This window comes from Tursiops truncatus, chromosome 5 (genome assembly GCF_011762595.2).
Source record: "Tursiops truncatus isolate mTurTru1 chromosome 5, mTurTru1.mat.Y, whole genome shotgun sequence".
NCBI lineage: Eukaryota > Metazoa > Chordata > Mammalia > Artiodactyla > Delphinidae > Tursiops > Tursiops truncatus.
Window position 1 is genome coordinate 117,736,439 of NC_047038.1, and position 11,394 is coordinate 117,747,832.

At 51.8% G+C, this 11,394-nt stretch overlaps 1 protein-coding gene across 1 annotated transcript in view; it reads right to left on the bottom strand.

Moving 5' to 3' along the window:
• WFS1 (wolframin ER transmembrane glycoprotein) overlaps positions 1 to 4,834 on the bottom strand; it is a 30,037-nt gene extending 25,203 nt beyond the window's left edge. Inside the window, exon 1 of the mRNA XM_033857355.2 lies at positions 4,676 to 4,834. The gene's annotated coding sequence lies outside the window, so the exon portion shown is untranslated. The remainder of the gene's footprint in view (positions 1 to 4,675) is intronic.
• Positions 4,835 to 11,394: the final 6,560 nt, after the last annotated feature.

Below are 11,394 nucleotides of genomic sequence, written 5' to 3' on the forward strand. Positions count from 1 at the left end.
GGGCTAAGTATTAGGCATGTCACATTACAATCAAAATACTACTGTTTAAAGTAAAATCTCTGCTTAGTGAGAATGGATGAATAAAGGAGGATTAATTTTCAGGTTCCCTGAGAGTTGGCCAAACCCTTTTTGAATCAAAGGCCTTGTTATTTTAAAACAAACGAAATGATCCATTGCCATGGATGGGTCACAGGGAGGATCACAGGTGATCTCCCGGTGGAGGGACCCGCATGGTGTCTGGCGCTTTCTTTTCTGTCTTCTTTCCTGTGACACTGGGGCCCCTGAAGGCAGGGGCTACATCTCATGCACTCAGAATACCTGCCTGCTTGCCTTGCACGGTATACCCGAGGCAGCCTGGCCTGGGGGAAGGAGCCCGGCTGGGGAAGAGCCTGCCCCATCTCGCTGTGTGATTGGAAGCAGGTCCCTCCCTCCAGCCTGGCCCCAGAATCCCGAATCCAGACTCCTGACTGCAGGATGAGAGCATCAGCGTCCCACTCCACCCCAGCTCCAAGACTCTTCCGATGCCTACGAGTGGGGCAGTCAATCCACACTGCCGCCCCACGACCAGAGCAATGGCTTGGAACCTGTCGTTGTGTAAGATCCAGAAAACCAGAGTGGCCGGCATTCTTTCCACATGAGCACCCAGGCATATTTTTATCCCATCAAAACACAAAAGGCCAACATCACGGAGCTCGGCTGAGGGGCTGCCACCCCCTGAGAGGGCTGCTAGGATCATACACCTACTGACATGCGGAGACTGATCTCACGCGGACTTCAGCCCAAGCTCTCTAACCCTTGCTCAGGCTGGCCCCACTCTGCTGTCCCCCCAGGGGGGCCACCCCGACCTCTGAAACAAGCCCCCATGGGAAGCCTTAAGGATGTTCACACACCCTCTGAGCGGAGCCTCCACCAGCAGGATCCCAGACCAGGGGAAAAACCAGGGATGCCCACGGTTTCACATTCAGCCCACTTGCTGCTCCCCCACATCCATGTGCCACCGTGGACCTCCACGCCTTTGCTCTTACAGAGCACCTCTCTGGTGTCCATCACAGCTGTACTTTCCAGCACCGTCCAGAGAGGGCAGGTGTGAAACTCACAGCCCCTCCAGATGGTGCTACTATATAGCTGTTAACCAGGACCTGTATATGAACGTTTAAAGATAAGGAAATGTTGGGCTTCCCTGGTGGCGCAGTGGTTGAGAGTCCACCTGTCGATGCAGGGGACACGGGTTCGTGCCCCGGTCTGGGAGGATCCCACATGCCACGGAGCGGCTGGGCCCGTGAGCCATGGCCGCTGAGCCTGCGTGTCCGGAGCCTGTGCTCCGCAATGGGAGAGGCCACAACAGTGAGAGGCCCACGTACCGCAACAAAACAAAACAAAACAAAACAAAAAAAGATAAGGAAATGTTTGTATGACGCTGTTAAGTGGGATCTAAAGCAGCATGAGCTATTGATCTGAGCCTATTTAGGATGAAAACAAAATTCATGTGCACAAAAAGATGGAAGAAAATGCCCCCACAATGGTTATACTATGTCTGAGTGAAGAGACTACAGGTAGTTTTATTTTATTCTTTTTCTAAATGTACTTCCCTAATTTTCTATAATGAACGTGCAAGGTTTTTGGAATTACCACAAAATGTTATTCTAAAACCCGTCTGTGACTGAGCCTGAAGGGAGAGGGCCCAGGGGTTCCCAGGGTCTGGGATGTCTGCTCTGGATAGCCCAGCAGCCTGGCACAGGGCTACTCCTCAAGAAAAGGGCACATAGCCCTTGGAGGTACCTATTTTTGCCCCAGAGTATTAAGGGCCAAACCAAGGAACATTCCGGCTCCACCCAATGTGCCAAGTTCCCAGGACTAAGCGGGAATAAGCTGGGAATGCTCCTCGCCTGGCTGGGGTGGGTCAGCGCGTATGGACTGTGGGCCGATCCTGTGCCGGGCCCCAACTTGGGTCTCCCGGGCCCCAGAGAGGATCCTATAGGACCTGCCTTGGAGAACTCAGTCCAGATGGGAAGGATGACACCCAAACTGACAACCACAAAGAGGGAGCTCTTGGGGGCTGCAAGCACAGAAGGGGGCCACACTCAGCGGTGGAAAAGGGGCGGGGTGGGGATTCTGGATGAGTGGCCTTGACTAAAGCTTTAGGACAAGCAGACATGAGCCAGGCAAGGGTGAAGGGAGGGACGAATGGAGGTGTGTGGGCATTTCAGTGAGGGACTGCCCAGGAGAAAGGGCAACGGACATGGCTTAAAGGCAACATGGCTGGGAAGATGCGGAAGTGACTCTGGGGCAGGCGCACAGGAAGGAGAAAAGAGGCTGAGCGGGCAGCTGGAACCTGGGGCAGGTCCCGAGGGCCTGAACAAGTGCCAGGCTTAGTGTGGGGTTGAGCCTAGGGCAGAAGGAAATGCAGGCTGGTGCTGTAGGGCAGTGGCCGTTAAAGAACCATCAGGGCTGTATGGGGATGGCCCAGGGAGACCAGGGAGGGAGCTGGGTGGTCTTCCAGGGAAAGTGAGGAGGCCTGGCCGAGGGCAGGCATCTGAGTGCACTCCTGGGCCAGGAGAAACAGAAGCAACACCCACTGAATGTGGGCAGGGGGGAGCAGAATGGGGCCTGATTTGTGCCCCGGGGCCATGGTGTTGGTGCCACTTGTGAGAGGGGACCTGGGAGAGGGGAGGGAGCCATATGAGGCGTAGAGCAAGCTAGCTGTCGTAATTCTTACCACCACTATCGTGGACCAGGATTTGGTCTCTGTCCCACAGCACAGGCATTTTGGGGGTCAGGGACTGAACTAGGTTCCCCTCTGTGACCAGCCCCAAAGGCCTGTCCAGCCCTGGCCTGGGAGGGGCAGGGGAGGCCTGAGTGGGGAGTCCTCCACATACCCTTCCATCCTGGGAAAGAAGATGAGATGTGGTCTCCCAGCAAACTTTCCTGTGTCCAGGCAAAGGTCCATTTGCTGGGGGAGCAAGTATATAAAGGAACGTTCTTCTGAATCCCTGATCAGATGCCGAGGGGCTCCAGTGAGAATCACAGCCCCTCGGAGACAGAGCTGACAGGACGGGCAGTGGAGAGCATGGCCTCTGGGTTTCTGTTGGCGTGGCTTCCTCACTGAGTCTGCAGTGAGGTCAGGCAGCCAGCACAGTGGGTACCCAGGGCATCGTTCCCTCAGTGATGCATCACAGCAGAAGCGAAAGCCCTTTACAAATGGGCCAAGTGCCAGGGGTCACTGTCCAAGGCGAGGAGAGGCAGGCACTGGTTCTCAGCACCTGCCCGGGGGCAGAGGTTTCCCACCAGGCTCTGCACGATCAGCTGTGGGGTTTTAACTTCCTCATGGGTCAAATAGGGATATAATTCCTACCCCTAAGACTACTGGGAGGGCCAAATACTGTACAAATGTTAGTTCCTCGGAATTTCTTAACATCAACTACAATAAATGGTGTGAGAGGGCTCAGCTCCACCACGCCCAAAAGTCAGATTCCCCAGAAAGTTTCCATCTATCAAAACAGAAATTGATGTTCCTGAGGGCCAGGTTCACACCAGCCAGGGCCCAGGGGCTGCCACTGCCCCTCGCCATGCCTTACTGAGGAGCACCAGGGGGAGAGTAACTGCTACACAGATTCTAAGTGGGCAGTGGGGGCTTCAGCCTCAGAATCTGCCCCCTCAGGAGGGCACGTGCCCGCTTGGGGAGTGAACCCCCAGCGCGCGCGCACACACACACACACACACACACACACACACACACACACAAACACAGCAGCCCCTATGAGGAGGCCCAGGCACACACACACACACACACACACACACCCAGCAGCCCCTATGAGGAGGCCCAGGCACACACACACACACACACACACACACACACACACCCAGCAGCCCCTATGAGGAGGCCCAGGCACACACACACACACACACACACACACACACACACACACCCAGCAGCCCCTATGAGGAGGCCCAGGCACACACACACACACACACACACACACACACACACACACAAACACAGCAGCCCCTATGAGGAGGCCCAGGCACACACACACACACACACACACACACACACACACAGCAGCCCCTATGAGGAGGCCCAGGCACACACACACACACACACACACACACACACACACACACACACACACACACACACAGCAGCCCCTATGAGGAGGCCCAGGCGGCTTCCAGCGGCCTCGGGGGCACTGAGGGCGGCCCGGAGTCCTAGAGGACCAGCCGACGGCCGCGGAGGAAGGGCCATGACTGGGCAACTCGGTACAGGTGCTGTGGGACGCAGGGCAGGCGCGCCCCCTTCCACTCGCCAGCGCCACAAGCCGCCTGCCTCTGAGGCCGGTTTTCCCGCCGGCAGTGTGGTTTCTAAGCCAGGCTCGCGGGTGTGACGGTGCTCGGAGCGCGCAGTGCCCCGCGATGCCCGGGGTGCCCGGACTGGGGACGAGGGGGCGCGCACCCCGGAAGGAAGACGCGATCGAGGCCCGGGCAGGGGTTACCGTGAGCGTCGCGGAGAGGACGGGACCCCGGCCCTCCAACTTCTGGGGAACTTGCAGGGGACACTAGTACCAGCCGCCCGTCCGCTCAGATGGGGAAACTGAGGCCGAGGCGGGCTGCAACTCCGGGTGCTCCCGGTTCTCTTTCCAGCCCACCCTGCGACCGCCCCTTGCCGTGAAGTACTCACCGGCCCGCTAGTAGGCCTCACGCGGCGCCGCGACGCCCTTGGGCTTCAGAGCTCGCTGCAAAGTTGCTCGAGAGGAGCTGGACGGACCGGGTCCAAAGGGAAGCAACCGCGACCGAGCGGGCGGCGCCGCTTACAGTGGCAGCGGGAGAGCTCTGCCCACAACGAGGGCAGGGGAGGGGCGGGGCCTGGGGCGGGGCCGCAGGCTGCCCTCCACTCTCGACGCGGTCAGGAGGACGCGGCGCCGACTCGGCCCGCTGAGCGGCCGGCGTGTCTGCCAATCACTGCTCTCCTCTGCCAATCACAGAGCGCCTCTCCTGACAGCTGCCCACTGGCCCACAGGGCCTCAGAGAAGAGGTCGCCGGGTGAGCGGGTCGGACCCGCCCACAGAGAAAGTTTCCGAGTGGACTCGGGCCCTGGCTCAGACCCGGCCCTGCCACTCTACGCCCACAGACCGTCAGGTCACTGGGAAAGACGTGCACTCGGTGAGTAACAGGTGGTTGGACCCTCGGAGGAGACTCGGACCACCTTTCACTCACTACCCTGGCCCCAGCGTCCCCAAGTTCAGATTCATTATCATTGTTATTGCAATATTAACTAACACGTTGAGCGCCTACTATGCACCAGACGCCTTAATTTCGGCCTCACCAAAGATGGAGAGGGCTCCCCTAACAGAGGAACAGGGATAGGAAGATGTGGCCCATTTAAATGTGTACCTGTAACCAAGGGCTGCTTTAAATGCATGAAGTGCAACGTAGCATGCTTTCACAAGGTAAACGTGTGGCGCGAGGCTAAGGCAGTTTGGAAACCCTCCTTTCGGTTCTGCCCTGGGGTCTGAGAGGTGTGGTTTGCAGATAGGGGCAAAGGTCTATACTTGAGACAGGCCTTGGGGCTGTGAAGCACCGGTTGGCGGTGCGGGGCGCCTCCTGCGCTGTGTCTGCTGTCTGGTCCTCACAGCCAACCTGAGATGCCTGTTCTGGGTCATCATTGCAGAAACTGCTGCTCAGAATGGCTGCCGGGAATATGTGACCAATATTTCGGGAGCAAAGTTTCCAGATGGTTTGGGAGATGAGTTCTATCCACTGAACACGCTACCTCGGGGACTTTTGTTAAAGCCACGAGACTCACATCAGGCACCTCACTTTATCCTCCAGCTGCCCCCTCCATCCGATCCCCATCTTCGTGTCTGACCCGGTGAGGCTCACAGAGGAAGGAAGGAAACAGGCGTCGAGCAGCACCCACTCTGCCCCAGGCTCAGTTTGGGGGTTTTCACACCTCAAGGTTTTTCATTTCATCCCCAATATCACCGTGAGGCAGGTGACATTGGGCGCATTTCTATCGATGAGAAGACTGGGGCTCAGACATAGACGGGTATTTGTCCAAAATCACACAGAACTCTTTCCCCCTTGCAGTATACTAATTACAGAAAATTTGGAGAATTAACACAAAGTAGAAAGAAGAAAAAAAATCACTCAAAGGCTATTACTGTTTACATTTTGGGGTTTATGCATATTTAAGAAAGGGTTTCCAGAAGTTACTGTGATCACGCTGCATGTGTTGGTATATGTGTGTGTGCACTAGAGCAAAGTCCTAGAAGCAGAATCACTGGATCCTGATAGGCTTCTTCAGATCTATAGATACATTTTACCAAAACAAGTTTCTCAAAGTTCCCTCCAGTTTACTTCCGAGGGGTGCACACTGGCTTGGAGAATTACTTTATTTTTTAGCCTTGCCTACTATGGCAAATGAAAAATGGTCCCTTTGCAATTGCAATTTGCATTTCCATGGTAATTAAGAGGCTGGACATTTCATATTTCTTAATTTTGAGAAGCATTCTCTTTCTCATTTATCTATTGGGAGCTTAGAGGCTCTTTGAAAACAAATCAGATGAGTTTCTTTTCTTTCTAACCCACCCACCTTTACTGCCCATCCTCTCCTTCAGCATGGAGGGCTGGAGGCTGACCTGAATGGCTCCTGCAGCCCACCCTTGGAATCAGCAGCCCTCCTCGCACCTGCAAGGCTGGGAGTAGAGACCCCTCCTCCAGTATCTTGGCAGGACTTTTCCAACTCATTTGTCACTGTCTACAAGAACATAAGCAGCTTGTCATCCATCCCCACTGGCTGGTCACTGCCCACCATCAAGGAGACCACCATCAAGGACAAAACCTGTGAAGGGACCCAATAAACAGTGGGAAGGGGACAGATTGAACAATTCCTCCTGGGGAGGCAAGAGAGAAAATGAACCTCAGTCAGAGCACAGAAACATTTAACATATGCCATGGATTTAAAAAACTTTAAAAGTTGTAGGTAAATTCAGAAAGAGAATAGTCACGGTGAGAAAAATTAGCACTGGAAGATAATGTGGAATAAATGCCTTAAAATGTGGAGGAACAATACATGAAAATCATCAGGGAGAAAATGAGAGGCTTGCTGGCAGTTCCAGGCGGTACAGCATGTGAAGAACAGGCACTCCAAAAGGAGCTGGAGGGGAAACAAATGAAAGAAATGCTAGAAGAAAATGTCTCTGGGCTGAAGATATGCCATAAAGTCTCCAACTCCAAGGATAAGTTATGAGAAAGTTTGCAGAATTCCAGAAAAAAGCGGTCACAACCCAAACAAGGAGATTCAGAGTGGTTCCAGATTCCTAGGCAATTTTGGGACAATGTCCAGGGATTCTGACTGTCTGATCAACGCGCCTTTCCCCTGCTATGATGGAATTCATGTGTCAGGGCAGAAGAAGGAAAATATCTAACATGGCAAGACACAGAGAAGGCCCCTTTGACCCGCGGAAGTTTCTCTCTCACCGACATAGTTCAATCACAGCAGAAATCTCAAGATAAAACACAGAAAATAGTGGTGAGCAATGACCCTTGCAAAATATGTGGTTTAATCTAAATATGCCTGGGATTCTGTACAATAATTGCTAAATAGGGATTCTTGAAACATAAGCCACATACTGTAAGGGAAACCTGTATTAGCCTGAAAGTAAAAACTAGAATTGATCTTCAGGAGTTGCGCAAGGAGTGAAGTGGAGAAGTACAAGGTTCTGATTTGGTGCCAGGGAAGATGGGGAGGGGGACATTGTTACCATTTACTTTTTATACATCAACAGGGAAGTGTCATTTAATTATGAGTATCAGGAGTTGTAAAGCACCAATTGGTAAAAAAGAAGCTGAGTAGAACTTCTGAATTAATGGGTGGAGGTAGGGAGGGTGGAGAGAACGAGTAAAGAGACAAAATTAAGAAAGGGGGGAGACACAGGAAATAACAGCAATAACAACAAAATCTAATAAAAGATGAAAAATTTAAAACCATGGATATCAACTTTCATAAGAAATGTGAATGGGCTGAATTTCCTATCAAAAGCCCGTAAGGCTGGGATAAAATCCAAATCTAGTTTAAGTGCTGTTTACAAAGGCAGACACCAAAAATGCTGACGAATAGAAGTCCAACATAGTCTACATTTGAAAACTGAAATTTAAAAGATAACAAGAATGACAAACTAATGTTGTCTAAAGGATTCAAGGCAGAAAGCACTCACAGGAACAAAGAGGGATATTATGTAATTGTGCAAGGTACAATCCACAGAGATTCAACAGTCATAAATCTTAATGCATCAGAAAATACAGCAGGTGTGATGGTTACTTTTATGTGTCAATTTGTCAAGGCCAAGATTTGGCCAAACACCAGTCTAGATGTTGCTGTGAAGATATTTTTTAGACAAGAGTAACATTTATACCAGTAGCCTTTGAGTAAAGCAGATGACCCTCTATAACGTGGGTGGGTCTCACTCAATCAGATGAAGGCCTTAAGAGGTGATGACTGAGGTCCTCTGAGGAAGAGGGAACTCTGCCAGCAGATGACCTTCAGATTTAAGTTGCAACATCAACCTTTCCCTGGGTTTCCAGCCTGCCCTGCAGATTTTGGACTTGCCAACCCCCATGATGACATGAGCCAGTTCCTTAAAATAAATCTCTCTCTAGATATAGGTATAGATATATAGATAGAGATAGAGATAGGGATAGATAGAGATAGAGATCGAGATAGAGATATCCCCTATTGGTTCTGTTTCTCTAGAGAACCCTGACTGATATGGCACCCAAACTCATAGGGCAACAACTTGGAAATACTAAGAGAACTTATTAAAACACAGCTCTTGTCCTAATTCAATGCCATCTCTCTAGGAGGCCTGTCTTCACTCCCCCACGAAGTCAAACCCTGTGCTTTGCTGTTGAGTACTGAATGAATGAATGGATGAAGGAATGAATGGCTTCATAAGGACAGTATCCAAACCCTTTAATAGGATATCTAAAAATGCCTCCCACACTTCAGTCCTATTGTCCCATCTGCAGTCCTCTGATGCCTCCCCGTTCTCAGATTCTGCATTCATGTGCTTGCCCACTTCTTTCCTATTTAAAGTCCATTTCAATTTACTCAGCAAACATCCTTCCTCACTTTTCTCTGTACGCTTGGCATGTAGCCCAATGCCTACCAGTTTCAGGCATTGGGCTACATGCCAAGCATACAGAGAAAAGTGAGGAAGGACGTTCGTGAGTTTTCATCTGAAGAACAGCAGAGTTGGGGCCTTTTTCAGACCATCAGTGTATTAAGCCAAAAATGGTCCCCTAGATAACAGGTCCTACCTCCCGGACCCTGTGAATGTTACCTCATTTGGAAAAAAATGTCTAACTGACATGTGATGTAATTACATGAAATGGGGTGATTACCCTGGATTTTCCAGGTGGACCTTAAAGACTGTCACAAGTATCCCTAAAGGAGAGAGGCAGAGAGAGGTTCGACACACACATAGAGAAGGTGATGTGAAGATGGAGCAAAGAGAGACCGGAAGATGCTGGCCTTGAAGATCGGAGTAATGCAGCCACAAGCCAAGGAATGCCAGCAGCCTCTATGCTGGAAGAGGGCAGGAAGTGGATTCTTCTTGATTTCAGCCCAATGATACTGATTTCAGACTTCTGGCTCCAGAACTGTTGTTTTAAGCCACTGAGTTTGTGGCAATTTTTTTACAGAAGCCACAGGAGATTAATATAATCCTAATGTTGTGTTGGGACTGTAGTCTTGCTGTCATCTGGTGTCCACTGCAGTCCTGCAGATGAGCTTAGGTGAGGCATGGAAATTCCAACCCTTGCAAGGGCAGCCTTGGATAAACATAACCGGAGTACTGAACCAATCCCTTGGCATTCAAACATATACTCATCAAAATCAAGGAATCAAGAGCCCAAATCACCCTCTGTGGGTCCCAGGATGATAAACAAGCAGTATTGAGAGTTGGGAAATTGCCCTTGAACGACCAGGCCGAGCGTTCCGCAGACTCAGCAACCTAGGTCCTGAGTGTGTAACCTACTGAGCTAGCGAGATCAGAACAGCACGTGGGGTATGTCAGCCACACATTGGACATCTAGGACTGTGAGACCCCAGGATCACCCATGTATCCACATTTTAACAGGTTCCCCGGGGATTCTGATGCGCAGGGAAATTTAAGACCCATGACTGTAAAGGCGAGTGATTGCGAGTGTGATCTTCACCTGGGTGACTGTTAGAGATGCAGAAACCCATCTCACCTCAGACCTCCTGAGTTAAGAGTCTTCATTTCAAAGAGCTACTCCTGTGATTCATGTAGATAGTAAAGTCAGAGGAGCCCTGCTCTGGGCTGCAGGTTCCCAACCCAGGCTGCACGAGTATTAGAACCACCTGGAGAGCCCATCCTGCCCAGGCCAACAGAGCCAGAAGTTTGTATTTATGGGGAGTCCTGGATAGCTGGGAGCAGAAGAGCTGCATTCAGCATTTAGCAAGGTCTGGAGCACGTTCCGCCTGTGCTCCCACAGACCCCTTCCCAGCCTCCCTGCGGGAGGCTATCCCACCTGCCCTTGACCACCTCCAAGACAGGAAACTCTCTTTGGTGTTACATCTCCATGGGTCTTCCTGACACCATGACCAACCAGGTGGCCTCCCTCCGTCTCCAAGGAGGTGGTGGCTCCCCAAGATCACACATCACAGAGCTGGTCGGTGGCAGAGCCTTTGGGAGCAGGGCTCCCAAACCCTGCTCCCTCTATCCCCCATTTCTCTGACCATCCCCCCTCCCCCTCCCTCCTTTCCTATGTTCCTTTATACACCTGAGCTCACGGTCCACTCTGAAGAATTCTTAAAATTGCAGCAGAAGCGGCCAGAGGACTTGGCACTGGTCACGTGGCTCTGTGTCACCAGGGCTGGGTGCTACATCAGGGCCCCCGCAGCCCCACCTACCCACGCCGGCCTGAACCTCCACCCACCCCGCATGCACACCCCCCACACACTGCATTGTTGCCGGGTAGTTCTGAGCCCCCATGAGTCTGAGTCGTGATTTACTCATCTCTGAAAGCAGAATGAATGCCACTTAGGGGCCTTCTGATGAGTCACCAAGTACATCGAGAAGTTTCATACTGGAAAAAAGAGCTTGAGGATGCCAAGGCAACTTTAGAGCAGAAGAAGGACAAATGCCCTCACAGAGGAGAAGCACATCCCAGAACCCCCACCTCTGTGTCCTCATCACCCCACTAGGTCAATAGGCGGGTTCTCCAGAAGAACAGAACCGAGAGGACATATATGGATATCTAGAAAGAAATGTATTACAAGGTATTCTCATGTAGTTACAGAGGCTGAGAAGTCCCGCAATCTGCCGTCTGTAAAGCTGGAGGCCCAGGAAGGCTGGTGGTAGTTCCAATCTA